Below are 16720 nucleotides of genomic sequence, written 5' to 3'. Positions count from 1 at the left end.
AAGGAAGGAAGGAAGGAAGGAAGGAAGGAAGGAAGGAAGGAAGGAAGAAAGGAAGGAAGGAAGGAAGAAAGAAAGGAAGGAGGGAGGGAGGGAAGGAAGGAAGGAAGAAAAGAAGGAAGGAGGGAGGGAGGGAAGGAAGGAAGCAATTTAGCCAGTAAACTCCAAGTTTATTAGACAGTTTCCAGCCATTGAAATTTACCTTCCTTTAGAGAGAAGGAGAGGGGGAGGGAGAGCTGAGTCACCCAACTCACTGGGTGCCCATTCAGGCAATCAGACTACTCACAAGTTGTTTGTCCTTCATTTTTGAAGAGGACTGTGACATCAGGGAAATGGTAACATGACTTGCAATTGACTTTGATTTGAGAGAGGGAGGGTGGGGAAAGAACAGCACCAGAAGGTGGTTTTCGGTGGGCCCCTGGGGCAGGAGGCTTCTTCTCCCTGTTTCATTGGTTCATTGCTTGTTATTGAGAAAAATCAATCTTTGACTGAAGTACTATCTTAATGAGATGGTATTAGTGTATTTTCATCTTAGAATCTGAAAACATGCTTGCTATAATGGGAAGGTAGAAATGGTGAATGTGAATTATTCTTCAGTAATTTTAGAATCATAGACTTTGTCTTCCCTTGTAGTAGATTTAGGGGTATGAGCCTCTATGGATTACTAAATTAAGTGTTTGGGTTTGATCATGGTAGTATCACAAGTCAACTCCACTGCTTTCAAATTAAGTTTGCCCTATAGTACTTACTGATATAGATGATATAGATCATCATTCTTCTTATAACCCTCATCAACTAGCAGATATCACCATGAGGAATTAAAGTATTAGAGCAATTGGGAATCTGGCTTTGCAAAAGTAGTATCAATCCACCAGCTTGTTTCCTTATAATGGAAAGATCCTGCAACATCAAGATCTCACCAAAATTGGTATAGGTTTCTGAAATGAAGCCCAAAACAAAGAAAACTTTTTGACTATTAAATCAGGGTGAAATGTCATATAAGTAATGTCTCCAACTGTGAGGATAATGTGAACAAGACAGCTTTTGCAAACCAATTGCTTATAATATGGGTTACTTATGCATTGGCCATTGATAGTCCCTGGTTTATCCTTTGTGAAATATTACCAATCTGCAAATCAGGTGATTTCTATGTGGATTCTATAGTAAAGATTATTAATCTTCAATGTGTCCTCTAAAAATATATATTAGTCAACTGTAGGGCAGAAAATTTGAGCTGGAAAGACCTTAGAGATCATTTAGTCAAACTCCCTTCTTATGGAGATAAGGAAATGGAGGTAGAGAGAGGTTAAGTGATTTGCCAACTACCACATATCCTCAGTAACATTTGCTAACAACTTTTGGATTGTCGGTCTTTGAAGCTGGTTACTAACAGATAAAAGATTTGGTTGATTGTTTGGTCATATCTAAAGAAAACAGTATAATCCCTAATCTTGTAGGCCATGGTATCACAGTTAATTAATAGCTGATAGGAATTATTTTATACGTACCTTCTCAACTATAAGATGCAAGTTGGATAGTGGAAGAGATGATTACCAGCTTTTAGGTGGTAAAAAAAATATTTAAAGTCCACATTGTATTATGTTTCCTAACCCACCTATGAATTTCCTATGACACAAAAATGGTTCCTGATTATTTTTAATGAACAGGCAAGTGCTCCCACAATTAGGAGCATTATGCAAAGTTTTGTACATATTTTTTTTTAAGCAATTGGAGTTAAGTAACTTGCTCAAGGTTACTTGGCCAGTTATTTCTGGGTGTGGTGATAAGTATCTGAGCCTAGATTTGATCCCAGGTCATCCCGACTCTAGGGCTGGTGCTCTTCCTCACTGAGCCACCTGGCCACCTTGTACATATTTTTATATACTTATGTGGTTGCATGCATAGAGGAAGCAAGTCTTAAGTCTTAATATATTCCTATGCCAGTGATATAATATTATTTATCTTTAGAATTAGGAAGCAGATCTATATGACTCAATTATCATTACTTTCTGAGACAGTTTCTGTTGGACTTTGTTTGTGGTCCTACGCAAGAACCTATATGACATTTGACATTTTTCACACAGATCTGCTGGGACTTTGAGGTAAGACATTTTTAATCAGAGAACCTCCTAGGGGTAGGGAACCTAGGTCCTTAAGATCACATGTAGTCTTCTAGATCCTTGGGTGCAGCCTTTTGATTGAGTTCAAGTTTCACAGAAAAAAAAATTATTAAGGGGATTTGTTCTGTGGAGTTTGTATTTAGTCAAAGGGCTGTACTTGAGGACCTAGCGGTTCATATGTGGCCTTGAAGCCACAGGTTCCTCACACCCGTAGCCTATGCCATAGCTCATCTGTTTCCTAGTTCCTTTCTAAGAGATCCAGAAGTTGGGATTGTATGATTCCATCTGTCTGTCCTCAATTTCTATTCCAGTACTATGTATTTTTCCTTTTTATACATAGTTGTTAAATCGTAGGACTGATAGACAGTGTTGTGCTAGAAAATGTTTAATAACTCTTTTTTGGGGGGATGGAGGGGTGGAAAACACACATATATGTATGTATGTATGTGTATGTGTGTGTATATATGTATGCATGTACAGATATGCATGCAACATTATTAGCCTCAATCTTCATTATTAACATTTTATACATTACTTCCATACAGATACAATAAATCAAACACTGATTTGTAACATTTGCCAATTTCTGAGTTATAAATGCTCACACTGGAAATTCAATAATTGTTTTTCTCAAGTTAGTTCAAGCTGGCCTATAACACCATTATCTATAACCTCAATTTGTATTGTCAGGTCATCTACCTCACCGTTGCAGTGAGAAACTTCCTTATTTTTCTTTTGGCAGGATGATGTGTGTCATTAGTATTTTGAGATGATAAAGTGTGTATATATATGCATATGTGTTATATATAATATCACATATGTTCTTATTCTACAATGGTTTAAAAACAATCATCCTTTGTAATTTTGCCCATTTGGCAGACCAGCCAATTAATTCATTTTATGGCCCATTTGGAGGCCAAAAACTGTTGTGGGGTCTCTGTCCACCCAAAAACTGTTGGGGTTTCATGATGTATTGTGGTAGAACAGTCTCAAAAAATTCAGTCAGACCACCTCTAATCCAAGGCTACCTGAAATGTAATGTAATTGGCATGTCACATATGATATGATCTATCATTTGATATGATATAATATATGATATAAAATGTATTATGGCATAACATAAGAGTATATGATATGATATAATACAACTTAAATGTATAAGCCTTGGATCTGTGATTTCCTCAGCATGGGGAATTTTTGTTGTAGTGACTCTCACCACCAAAATCAAAATCATTTTATATTATTTAATATATAATAAATGGATGTTTTCCTCTAAAGAATAAACATCAATAGACAGAAAGAAGAAAATCAAGTAAGCAGATAAGAAAAAAATGAGAGATTAGAAAAATTAAGAAAGTAAGAGGATCCTCTTATTGAGGTAGAAAATGGCAAGAGAAAATGGTGAGCAGTAGAAAGAAAAGCAGCACAAGCATCCAAAAGGGTGATTGTGAAGATATATATGTATCTTTATAGATATAGATACAGATATAGATAAATAGATATATCTTAGAAATTTGCCAGTGCTCCCAGGATATCTATTTATCTATATCTAAATCATGTTTCAGTACTTACTAGCAGTTGTAACATGGAGCAAATCACTTGACCTCACAGAATATTAGTTTTTCTCATCTTAGAAATGGTGATAATAGTTGCCAAGAACCAGGAATTTTTTATTTGTACCTGGTCAAGCACTACCAACCACATCCAGGACAATTAACATGAAAATCAAATTCAATTGAATGGGAAATTAAGAAAAATACCTATTAGAAGGAGAAAGAGACCTCACTGTATTGAGAATTCACTACTGTGGAAGCTAGGCACCCATAGCCCTAAAGAAATGGGGCCATTGTAATGCTTCCATTTAAATACAATTATTGTCAATTATTATAGCAGAGCTCAACTAGTCCTTCAAATTTGAAATTCAACAAGACTGATTACTGTGAAATGGCTGTGCAATTGTAACTCTTTATACCAAAGAGATGCTTTTTGAGCAGACAACCAAAAAAGGGCCCCTCTCCAAATCATTAAAGTATGATATTTGAGCTGGAAGTAATCTTAATCCCTTTAAGAAGTTTTTCTTTTTGTAAAGAAAGAAATTAATGACCAGAAAAGAGAAACGTCTTCCCAAGATCACAGAGTTTGGTTCGTCTCTTAATAAAATTGACGTTTAGCAGAGAAAAGTCCAACGGATGCCATATCTCATAGGCTCACATCATTAGAACTGGGACACTGAAGTAGTTGAATAAATAACTGAATGAAGCATTGATTATCTAATTACAATATGTAAAACACTGTGCTAAGGGCTGGGTAAGCTAATAGAAAAGTAAGAAAATTGCTGCTTTTCAGAGGCTTACATTCTAATGGGGAAGGCAACACATATGGAACATTGTAAAGGTAAGTCAGATAGAAAGGTCTGATTTAAAAAAAAATAGTATTTAAATAAAATATTTTAAATAGTTTTAAAAGTATTTAAGTAAAATATTTAAAAATACTCACCACTCCCATGTAAAAACAATTTTTAATATTTGTTTTTAAAACTTTGATTTTCAAATTCTCTGCCTTCCTCCCTCCCCAGCCCTCCTCATTTAGAAGGTTAGCAATTTGTTATAGGTTATACATATGTAGTCATGCAAAACACCATTCATAACAATCCTACTATGAAAGAAAACATAGCCAAAAATGTCAAAGAAAAAAGAAAGTAAAAAAAAACAAAAACAAAAGTATGTTTCAATCTGTATTCAGACACCATCAGTTCTTTCTCTGGGGATCAATAGCCTTTTTCATCATAAGTCCTTCAGAGTTGTCCTTGATGATCATTGTATTTCAGAGAATTGCTAAGTCATTCACAGCTGATCATCTTTGCACATTGTTGTTACTTTGTACACAGTCCATTTCACTTTACATTAGATCATTCAAGTCTTTTTGGGTTCTTCTGTGCATCCTGCTCATAATTTCTTATAGTAGAATACTATTCCATCGTAATTACATCCACAACTTGTTCAGACATTTCCCTATTGATGGGCATTCCCATGATTTCTAATTTTTATCCCCAGGAAAAAAGCTGCTATAAATATTTTTGTAGATTTAAGTCCTTTTTCCATTTTTTTCATTTCTTTTGGAATACAGACCTAGTTGTGGTATTGCTAGGTCGAAATGTATGCATGGTTTCATAGCCCTGTGGGCTTAGTTTCAAGTTGCTCTACAGAATGGTTGTATCAGTTCACAACTCCACCAACAGTGAATTAATTTTTCAGTTTTACCACATGCCCTTCAACATTTGTCATTTCTGACCTATTAGCCAATCTAATAGGCATGAGGTAGTTCTTCAAATTGTTTTAATTCATAATTCTCCAACCAATATTGAGGATATTTTTTTTCCTTAAGACTTTAGACACCTTTGATTACATCATTTGAAAGCTGATCTCATCTTTTGATCATTTATCAATTAGGGGATGACTTTTTTTTTTAAAAATGACTCAATTCTCTATATTTTTGAGAAATGTGGCCATTATCAGAGAAATTTGCTTCATTTTCTTTTCATAATTACTAATGCTCAATGTATTTTCTTCTGTCCTATCCTTCCCCCTATTTATTGAATTCTCTCTTTTCTTTCACCCCGTACTTCCTCAAAAGTGTTTTGTTTCTAACTACTGCCTCCCCCTTCTATCTGCCCTTCTTTCTTTTCTTATCCTTTCCCCTCCTACTTTTCTGCAGGGTAAGATAGATTTCTATACCCAATTGAGTGTATGTTATTCCCTCTTGGAGACAGTTCTGATGAGAGTAAGGTTCACTCACTCCTTATGACCTTCCACCTATTCCTCTACAATACAAAAGCTTTTTCTTGCCTCATTTATGTCACATAATTTACCCAATTCTGTATCTCCCTTTCCCTTTCTCCCAATACACTCCTCTCTCACATCTTAGATGCCATCCTTTCATATTCAACTCACACCTGTTCCCTCTGTCTCTTTCTCACTGATCTAACAATGAGAAAGTTCTTACAGGTATCATCTTCCCATGTAATGCAAACAGTGTACTCTTCTTAAGTCCTTTTTTTTCTCTTTTCAGGTTACCTGTTCTGCTTCTCTTGAGTCTTGTATTTAAAAGTAAAATTTTCTAGTCAGCTCTAGTCTTTTCATAAAGAATGCTTGAAAACCCTCTATTTCATTAAACATCCAATTTTTCCCCTGAACCATTATACTCATTTTATACATAGATGATTCTTGGTTATAATCCTAGCTCCTTTGCCCTCTGGAACATCACATTACAAGTTTCCTGATCCTTCAAGGTAGACGTTGCCAAATGTTATGTTATCCTGATTGTGGCTCCACCATACTTGAATTGTTCCTTTCTGGCTGCTTGCAACATTTTCTCCTGGACCCAGAAACTCTGACATTTGCTCTACTATTCCTGGCAGTTTTCATTTGGGGATCTTTTTCAGGAGATAATTGGTGGATTCTTTCAATTTCTGTTTTACCCTCTGGTTCTAGGATATCAGGGCAGTTTTCCTTGATAATTTCTTGAAAGATGATATCAATGAGGTTACATTATGAAATTATTTCTCCGGCACATACTTTTGAGGTTAGTTGTTTTTCCAATGAGATAATCCACATTTTCTTCTATTTTTTTTCATTCTATTTGTTTTGTTTTATTGTTTCTTGATTTATCATTAAGTCATTAGATTCTATTTGCTCCAATCTCATTTTAAAGAAATTATTTTCTTTAGTTAGTGGGAAAGGACCTTCTTTTCCATTTGGCTGGTTCTGCTTTGTAAGGCATTCTTCCCTTCATTGATTTTTTGGACCTTTTTTACCATTTGGCCTAGTTTAATTTTTAAAAATAGTGTTATTTTCCTCAGCATTTTTTGTTTCTCCTATACCAAGCTGTTGACTTACTTTTTTTTATTCTTATATCCCTCTCATTTCTCTTCCCAATTTTTCCTCTACTTCTCTTACTTGATTTCCAAAATCCTTTTTGACCTCTTCCATGACCTGAGACCCATTCATATTTTTCTTGGAGGATTTGGACTTAGAAACTTTGACTTTTTTTTCCTTCTTCTGAGTGTGTTTTGATCTTCCTTATCACAATAGTAACGTTCTTTACTCAACAAATTTAGTGAAATAGCTTTCTTTTGTTTGTTCATTTTCCAATCCTATTAGCTGAATTTTAATTCTTTGTTCAAGTAGGGCTTTGCTTTCAGAGTGGAGGGTGCACTGTTCCAATTTTCAGGTATTTTGTTCAGCTATTTTCAAAGATACTTTAAGGGGCCTCTAAGTTTTCAGTTCTTCTAATTTTGTATGATCTAAGCTTCATACTACTCTCCTGACTTATGTTCTGGTCTGTAAGCAACCATAAGCACTCTTTTCCTCCCTGCAACTGTGAGGAGTTTCCTCCCCTCCACTGCTGCCACAAGCTCCGCTGTGCTATTGTTCCTCCTCTCCCTGGTACTGCCACCCAGGACTATGACCCAGATATGAGTGTGGGCAAATCAATATAGTCCTGCATCAGTGTTAGCAAAAAGAGCTCTGTAATTTCATTCTGACTGGGTGTTTGATCTTACCATATATGAACTGTGAGCTCCAAAAGCAGCTACTGCTTCCCCTGCTGCTGCTGATTCAATCATTCCCAAGGCCTGTTCTTAATATACTGTGACCAGTGCTGTCCTGGCATGGCCTGTGATGAACTGCACTTCACTCTCACCCAGATGTGACAGACCTTTCCTGCTGACCTTCTAATTTGTCATTGGTTTCTATGGTCTTAGAGGTCTGGAAACCACCACTGCTACCACTGATTCAATCCTCTGATGCCTGCTATGGGTTTACTGGGGCCCCAACTGAGCTGGTGCAATCTGTGTTGAACTGCACTCCTCTCTCACCCTGCTGCAACAAGGCTTTCCTGCCAACCTTCCAAGGTGTCTTGGAATGGAAGTTTAATTAAAGTCATTTTAAAAAGGTATTTGGAGGGGTTTGGAGGAGACCTCATGTGAATTCTTGTCTTTACTCCAATATCTTGGGTCTTTTGGTAGGTCTCAGAGTTCTTAACAATAGCAGCCAAGCTGATGGCAATGCCTCTTCTTTCATGTAATTTCTACTGGTCATATCATATCATTTTCTTTAGTTGAACAATTTTACAATGACAAGGACTTGGTGGCAAGAACTTTTGTTTTCCTGGTTTTATCAGTAGCTATGTCTATTGTACTGGCCAGAAAAGTTAATGGGTTCAGTTACACAACAGTGGCTTCCCAGGATGATGGGTATAAAGAGTATACTGGACGCATTGGTATTCCAAAGGCTCCTGTGCCCAGGGTGCTGGGGAATCTCCATTAGGCCCCGAGGGAAAGATCATTGTCAAGTTGCTAGTGGTGGTTTGACTTGCCTTGCATATACTGTCTCCTGTCTACCCCTCATGATGCCCTGCCTCTTTAGCTGGACTAGCACATCTGCCCTATGTGTGGCACTTGGCTAGCTTCTTTTCTACAGGAACTATCTCCCCTGATAATGGCTGTATTGCTTATTACTCTTCAGCCTTCTATTTAGCCCATCTGGCTACACTCATTTTGGAATTCTATAATTCCACCATGCCCCCAGTGAATCTATCATTGAGAAACATCATTATATTTTAAAATACAATCAGCTTTGATATTCACACTTCATCAGTACTCTCTGTCCCTTGACTACATGATGGAGTCATGAACTCTTAATCTTCATTTAAGGAGGAACGACTTTCCTTGATTTTTCTGCAAATACTCATTTTGTATTTCTTTTCCTTCTTCAGCTTCCTTTTGTGTGTTGCAAACTCTGTGAGGATAGGGTCTGCCTTTTAAAAAAATGCATTAAGCACTATGTGCCAGATACTGTGCTGTTTTACAAATATTCTCTTTTAATCCTTATAGCAAATTTGTGAGATAAGTACTACTGTTTACCCCATTTTTAGTTTCAAAAACTGAGGAAGACAGTGGTTAAGTTGCCCAAAATTACACAATTCATAAGTGTTTGATGTTAGATTTGAACTAAGGTCTTCCTGGTCCTTAGTCTGGTACTCTATGCACTGTACCTCATAGCAGACTTCTTTCCAGGGTAGTCATCTGGCCAGGACAGGGCACAGTGGGACTCCTATGTCTTTGTAAAGACTATGCCCCTAATAATGTAGGCAAAGATCAAGCTATCTTTTTTGACTGTCACTATTGCCTGATATTGAGCTTGTAGTCTAACTAAACATCCAAAGCTTTTTCAATAAACTGGTATCTTTTGCTATTTCCCCATTTCATACTTGTACAGTTACTTTGTCTTCTTTTTTTAGTCAAGTGTAAGACATCTCAGATAAATTTCATATTATTAGAATTGATTCATTGTTCTGGCTTGCCAAGAGGTTTTTGGAATCAGACTCTGTCATGAATCATGTTAGCTATCCTTCCCAGTTTTGTGCCATCTGTGAAACTGATAAGCATGTTCTCAATACCTTCATCCAAATACTTGTTACTTCAGCAAGATTTGTTTCAGTAGAGTATTCGAGATGGATAAAATAGATATAGCAAGTATAGATTGCTCTTCCAGTGGGGTTTAGAATTGAACCAGAGAGAGGTGGCCAGGTAGCACAATGAGTAAGATCACCAGTGCCAGAGTCGGGATGATCTGGGATCGAATTCAGGCTCAGATACTTACCACCACACCAGAAATAACTGGCCATGTAACCTTGAGGAAGTTACTTAACCCCAACTGTTTAAAAAAAAAGAAAAGAATTGAACCAGAGGGAATTGGTAACACCTTAGGAGGTCCACAGTTCAAGACTTATTTTGTTTTCAGATAGGGGATACCTTAGTCTTTTTGTGGTCTGAGAAGAGGGCCCAATAAATAGGGAGAAATGGAAGATATATGAAAGAATGATTTTTAGTTCAAAGTAATGGATGTGAAAAATAGGGATGGGGTTGAGATCGAAGTCTTACTTAAGCAAAAGGAGGACAATTCCTTTAAGTATGAACCTTGAAAGGATTAGATAAGTTAAAAGAAACAGTTCAAGATGGATCAATTGCCTTTCAGGAAAACAATAGGATTTAAATCACCCTTATTTTGGCTAGGTATGCTGTTAAACTAGCTATGATTTCAGCAAACTAATGTGTAACATAAGACCTGTTTACTGTATGAAAATATGTTGAGACAAGGAATTTAAAACAAAATAACTGTCTATATAATTCCAAAGGTTGATTTGGCATATTGGCTCATAATTACATATAAATGTATGTATATACAAACATCTGTATATATCACATATGTGTTTGTGCATGTATCTCCATGGCTATATACATACATATCCACATCAGGCAATTTAGATCCAAAAGCAACATTTTGAATTTTTTTGCATGGTTATCTATAATAGTCCTATTGACTGAATAACTGTCAAATTGAATTTTATCTTCATACTATGTACCTACACTTACGTGGTCATAAATTTTAAATCTTTGTCTGAATAGAAAATGTATTTTAATAAAGGAGTAGGAAGGCAGGAATAGATAGAATTTCTTTTTCCCACAGGCATGCTAGGCCTTGATAGAGAGTAGCCACACAACCATTAAAGGGACTATGACAAAGTAGAAGTGGGAGACATTTCCATCATGGGATACATTATCAACCAATCCTCTGCAAAACATGTAGTCTATACTTTGCTACATATTTGTTAATAGCCTGAATGCACCTCTACTTTGAGCTCAAAAAATACTTTTCATTCACCAAGGACAGGGGCAATTACTTAAAAAAATCAACATCTTAAAACACTCAGAAAATATCAATTGTATATTATAAAAAGAAAGTAGAAGAATACACAGAAATGCTAAACCCATTCATGTATTTGACATAAAAATAAATCTAGTCTAAAATTCATGGCTGTTTTCCTCCTCTTACATGAGCTCCTCAAAGGTATTAAGGGTAAAAGATGAGCTCACTCCAACATTGCTCTCAGAACATGGTGAGTATATTTTTTTCCCAGATTCTATGGATTTAGTATTATTGGGAGAGGCTGATGCCTGGTCTCCCAAGCATTGTTAGGAGGACAGTGACCAGTGAGAAATGACATAAAAGTTACATGTTTCCTGATCTCATTTTAATACATCATTATAGAAGATGTGTGGAAATAAGCTATGGCAGCCAGTGAGCACCATTATGCAAAGCCATGAAAAACGCATATTGCTAGGATGTGGAATATGCTTCTGCCATTGCAGCTGCTCCCATTCTCTTCTGTTTATTTGCAGTCCACAGATTCAACATTCTAAAATTAAGATAAAAAGAAAAGAGTGGATTATAAATGTTCTCAGAGTGGATTCAGATTGTAGGAAAGAACATTATCGTCAAAGGAGGCAGCTGCTTTTAAACATCAGTAGGAATTATCTAAGTACACAAGAAGAGTAATGCCAAGATAACCTGTCATTGGAAGCATCAATAGGGAAGGTGCTCAAATACAATTGAAAGCATCTACTACTTCTACATTAGCGACTACACTAAATGGCAGCAGAGAACCAATAAACAGCAGCCTGGCTTCAGTACAATTCTTTGTAAAAATGCATTATAAATTGCATTAAACTTTTTATAAATCAGAACTTCAAGGCCAAAATTCTCCAATGCAAATGACCTTGTTTATTACAAAATAAGATGAAAGCCAGGGTAGCAATAGAGATTTCACCAAAATAGATTAGAATTTCAACCATTCCAAGATGAAAATGAGCAACCAGAAGCAAGCCATTGTATATTGAAATATAAGTGAAACACAAGATTTCACATTATGGGATTAGATTATCTGGGCTAGAAATTCTGTAATTCAATCCTTTTTTTAAATCAATGCAAAGGGACAGGGACAATGTTCTGTTAAGTTTGCAATCTGGCTGTCAAGAAACTGCTCCATGACTTAAATGAAAGGTAGATTATAGCTTGCAGGGTTGTATGCATGAATTGAGAGAATAGAAAGGAAAATAATCTCAGTATTTTGCTGAAGTAAAATAAACTAGGAAAGGGTTGTTTATAAAAGAAATACATAAGAATAATGTCCTCCTTATTTGAGATCACCAGATTACTAACACAGGAAGGCTACAAAAGGAAAAATAAAGGACAAATGTTTTTTTTTTTTAATTTTGCTTTGGCTAGAAGAAAGACATGTAGGAAATTCAAGAAAAAAATAAGCAGAATAAAATCTTTTTTTTTTTTGCTTTTTGCAGGGGCAAATGGGGTTGTCACTTGCCCAAAGTCACATGGATAGTAAATGTTAAGTGCTTGAGGCTGCATTTGAACTCAGGTCCTCCTGGCTCCAGGCCCAGTGCTCTATTCACTGGGCCACCTAGCCACCCCAATAAAGTCATTTTAAAAAAATTTTTATACATAGAAATTATTTTTAGATCTAAAACAATACCTCCCCTCCCCCAAATTTCAACAAGGCATATACAACAGAGACAATTAGTGTGAAGTAATTAGTGCTTAATTAATTAATTAACAAATTAATAGGGCATAAACATTTAAATCACTCTGTCTAGGTGAGACTATGACACTAAATATCTCCTAGCTTTCAACTAATTTTTTCCCTTAATTAATTCTATCATTTTCATCTCATGCATTATAGAAGTGGATTAAAGTCAAATTTCATGTTTGCCCTGACATGTTTGGACACTCAGGTGTCAACATTGCTAGCTAAAACTAGTTAGTAAACCAAATATTCTTTTCAGTAGCTTTTTAGTAGCAGGCTTTGTTTTTACACCATACATACTTCCCCCATGTCCCTCTCAACAAAACCAATAATCTAATCAAAGTAATATGCTGTCATATGCAATCTTGTATATGCATGGAATTCCACTCAAGAAAGAAGCAGGAAAGGATTTCTTGCCATCTGACACTTTTAAAATAGAACTTTGTTACCCTGAAGACAGGAATTTTGTTAGTGTTAAAAGAAATTCCATACAAATTATGGAAGAAAAAAATCAAATATAGTTCAGTACCACATATCACTTGTAATTTGGAAACTTATTGATATTTCATGAAGGCATATCTGAAAATTACATTCAGAATATGATAGTTTTGTGTATGTGATAGATTTGTTTTGGTACTTCATGGATATCTCTGTATTAATTTATAAAATTTTTCATTTCCCATTTAAGTCTGCGAAGTAGAAATGAATGAGGGGCAGCCAGGTAGCACAGCAAGTAAGAGCACCGGCCCCAGATAACCTGGGATCGAATCCGGGCTCAGACACTTAGCACCTATCCAGAAACACCTGGCCATGTAAACTTGACCAAGTTACTTAACCCTAAATGCTTAAAAAAAAAAGAAATTGAATGAACTCATTCTGCCTAGTTGGGTTTATCCATTACTACTGTGGTTTATTATATTAAGTGAAAAAAAAGTTTATTCCTATAACAATTCTTGAATGAGTTATTCAGAGTTGCATATTAGTTTTTGAAAGATTTTTTTAATCCTTCAGTACTCTGAAATTAAACTTATTGAAAATTAAGAATTAGTCCTCTTTTCTAAAATCTCTCCAATGTCTGCACAAAAAAAAGCTTGAGATGTCACTCTCTAAGTAATTCAGCAGAATTGATAAGTCTGGCTATCTGATACTAATTCACAATAATCTTAGCAGCTTGCAACATCTTTTTAATCTGATGATTTTCCTGAGGGGGTTGGGGTATGATGAGAGCTTCAATGCGGTTTCCTTGAATAAATAACTTAAATTCAACTTAAATCTATGTATTATATGACCTACAAATCAACATTTCTAGGCTTAAAAAATCATTCTGCCAGTATTGAATGGGAAAAACATAACTAAATGGTAATTATTTGCTGAAAATCATTTGGCATTTTTAGTTGATAATGACCTTGATATAAACCAAAACAATTTCAGCAACAGTCAGCAGTGAAACATTGGAAACTCTTTCAATGTAGGAATTCCTTCCACTAAGTAGAGCTCATATACATCCCATATAGTTATAGAGTTGGCACTCCATTATGCAGAACTTTCTTAAACAGTGTGATGTACAAAATTCCACATGCATGCACACATACACACACTCAACAACAACAACAACAATAGCAATAAAACCTTATATGATCCTACTCTGCCTTAATTATTGCATAATGCCCTGAATAAGGGATTGATAAGGTTAAGGTGCATCTGTAATACTGTATTTATGTCTAAGTGCCATGTTTTAGGGAAGAAATAACAAAGATAAAGTATGTCCACATTGGCATTCTAAGGGAACTTGAGAACATGCCCTATAAAGATCACATGAAATATCTTGTGGGAGACATTTGGCTTAGAAAAGAGAAGACTCCATGATTATGATACTTGTCTTAAAGGGTCTGAAGAACTGTAATAAGGAAGAGGGATGAGCTTTGTTCTTCTTGGCCCTAGAGGGCAGAAATAAGATCACTGGGCAGAAATTGAAAAAGGCTATATTTAACCTTGAGGTAAGAAGATTTCTAATTATACAACTATCCAACAAGGGACTATGCTGCCTCTAGCATATACTCTCTCATAGAAATGCTTGAAGACCAGGTATCTATTTTTGGATATGCTAGACAGGGTATTCTCAATCAGTGATACATTGGAATGGATAGTCCCTGGGGTCCCTTTCAATTTAAGTTTTCTGAGATTCACTGAACTTTATTTCTATGGAGCTATACTTAAAAACACTGAAATATTCTACTACAGCAACTCAAAAGAATCAAACCAATAAGGACCTCTGAAGAAATAATTTCCCTCTACTGCAATATAGCATCACTTCAAACTCTATAAAAGCCTTCCCATGGACACACCACCTTGAACCTTCCTGCAAAATCATTTGACAACTGAATTTGTTTTGTTAATTTGTTATTTTCTTCAAGGAGGACCTCAGTAAACAAATATAGGCTTGCCTATATCACACCTTTGTTTTCAGGAAGTATTTCTACTTGGTGAAGTAAAACAAAGAATGATTTATTTTTACTAGGCGTTAAACATAGCAACAAAGGAACAGAAGACACATAAACATTATGGAGAAATAAAGCATAAACAAATCACTCAAATGTTTTTTTCTCTTCACTCAAATTAATTTAGATAGCAACAACCAAGATTTATAAAGGATTTGTTTTTATTTAATCTTAGTGAAAGCAAAAACTTGAAGTCTACCTCTGAGTAGTAAATTTATTTTAAGATTTTGATTATTTTCCTATGCTTTTCATTGGTATTTGGAAACATAGCCTGACATAGATTTTATACTGGTTTAAATATAATATATAGGGAGGGAGGAGATGTGAATTTCATAAGTGTAAAGTATCACCTGGGTGGAAATTCCCCCTACTATTGTAGATAATAACCTCTATGACTTAATGAATATGATCTAGGGAATTGCCTCAAGCCAAAAAAAAAAAAAGAAAAGATTGTATGTCTTTCCTAGTCACAAAGCTGATATAATGATGGTTAAGTCTAAGGAATTAGCTGAGGCACACAGAGATTAAATGACTTCATAATATCATGAAATGTGAGATTTAGAGTGGTATCAGAATTCAGAATCCATTTTTTACAACCCCTTTATTTATACTTAAAGAAACTCAAACCTAAAAACGTTATGTGATTTGCTCATGTCACACAAGAAGAATCAGAGGTTGGATCTGAACCTGTCTTCTAAATACAGAATTAGAATAGTTTATACTATAATTATATTACCTACCATAACTACAAATAACATTTTATATAGCACTTTAGAGTTGGCAAAGGACTTGGGGGTATATTATGCCATTTGATTCTTACATCAACACTTTGAGTTGAAGTGTTAAGGAATTGTCATACCTAATTTGAGGCTCAGAAGATTCAATTAGTTGTCAAAGGTCAAGCAATTAATAAACATCAGAGGCTCTGAAGAGATCTTCCTTACTCCCAGTCCAATATTCTGTCAACAATGGAATGCTATCTTCAAGTCATGTCTCTAATTCTAAATCATTTTCATTTGTAGTTGAGATGTTTAGTATATTTGAGAAACTTGTTGAGTATTCTATGGAGACATAAAGAAGATAATTTTTAAAGTTATAAAGTCTGGAAAAGAGACATAAATTGAGGTTACTTCTCTAGGTAACTGAAAGAAGGATGTGGTGATAGGAGTTTGTGTTCTATTTGCACAGAGGATTATAAGTAAAGGAAAAGGCAAAAAGAATTTTCTCCCCAAAGAATACCTTACTTAAGTGACTGTTGTGAAAGCATTATGTCTTAGCATTCTAACTTCTGTTAGAAAAAAGATAATGCAATGAAATGCAAGCACTAAATATTTAAATGTGAGATTGACCAGAAAGGATGAATAAGGCAATTACAAGTTTACATAATGTGTATCCAATGTTTCCTTTACTTTACCCAAAAAGACAATTGAATGATAAGTCTTGAATGAAGGGGGAAAAATCAGAATAGAAATAATTTAGGCATCACAACATAGTGGATAGTCAGCCTCAGGGTCAAGAAGAACCATGTTATAGCTCCTTTTCTGCACTTGTGGCTATGTGATCGTAAGGCAAGTGAATGCAATTGAAAGGCAATTATGTAAAATTATAAATTGGGGAACAGGTGGTTATCAACATTGGAAAAGGAAGTGTTCTCATTTCAAGCTC

Source organism: Petaurus breviceps, unplaced genomic scaffold (assembly GCF_028583685.1).
Source record: "Petaurus breviceps papuanus isolate PSGF00001 unplaced genomic scaffold, PetGlider_PUasm1.0 76, whole genome shotgun sequence".
Taxonomy (NCBI): Eukaryota; Metazoa; Chordata; class Mammalia; order Diprotodontia; family Petauridae; genus Petaurus; species Petaurus breviceps.
This window is presented reverse-complemented; position numbering follows the sequence as displayed.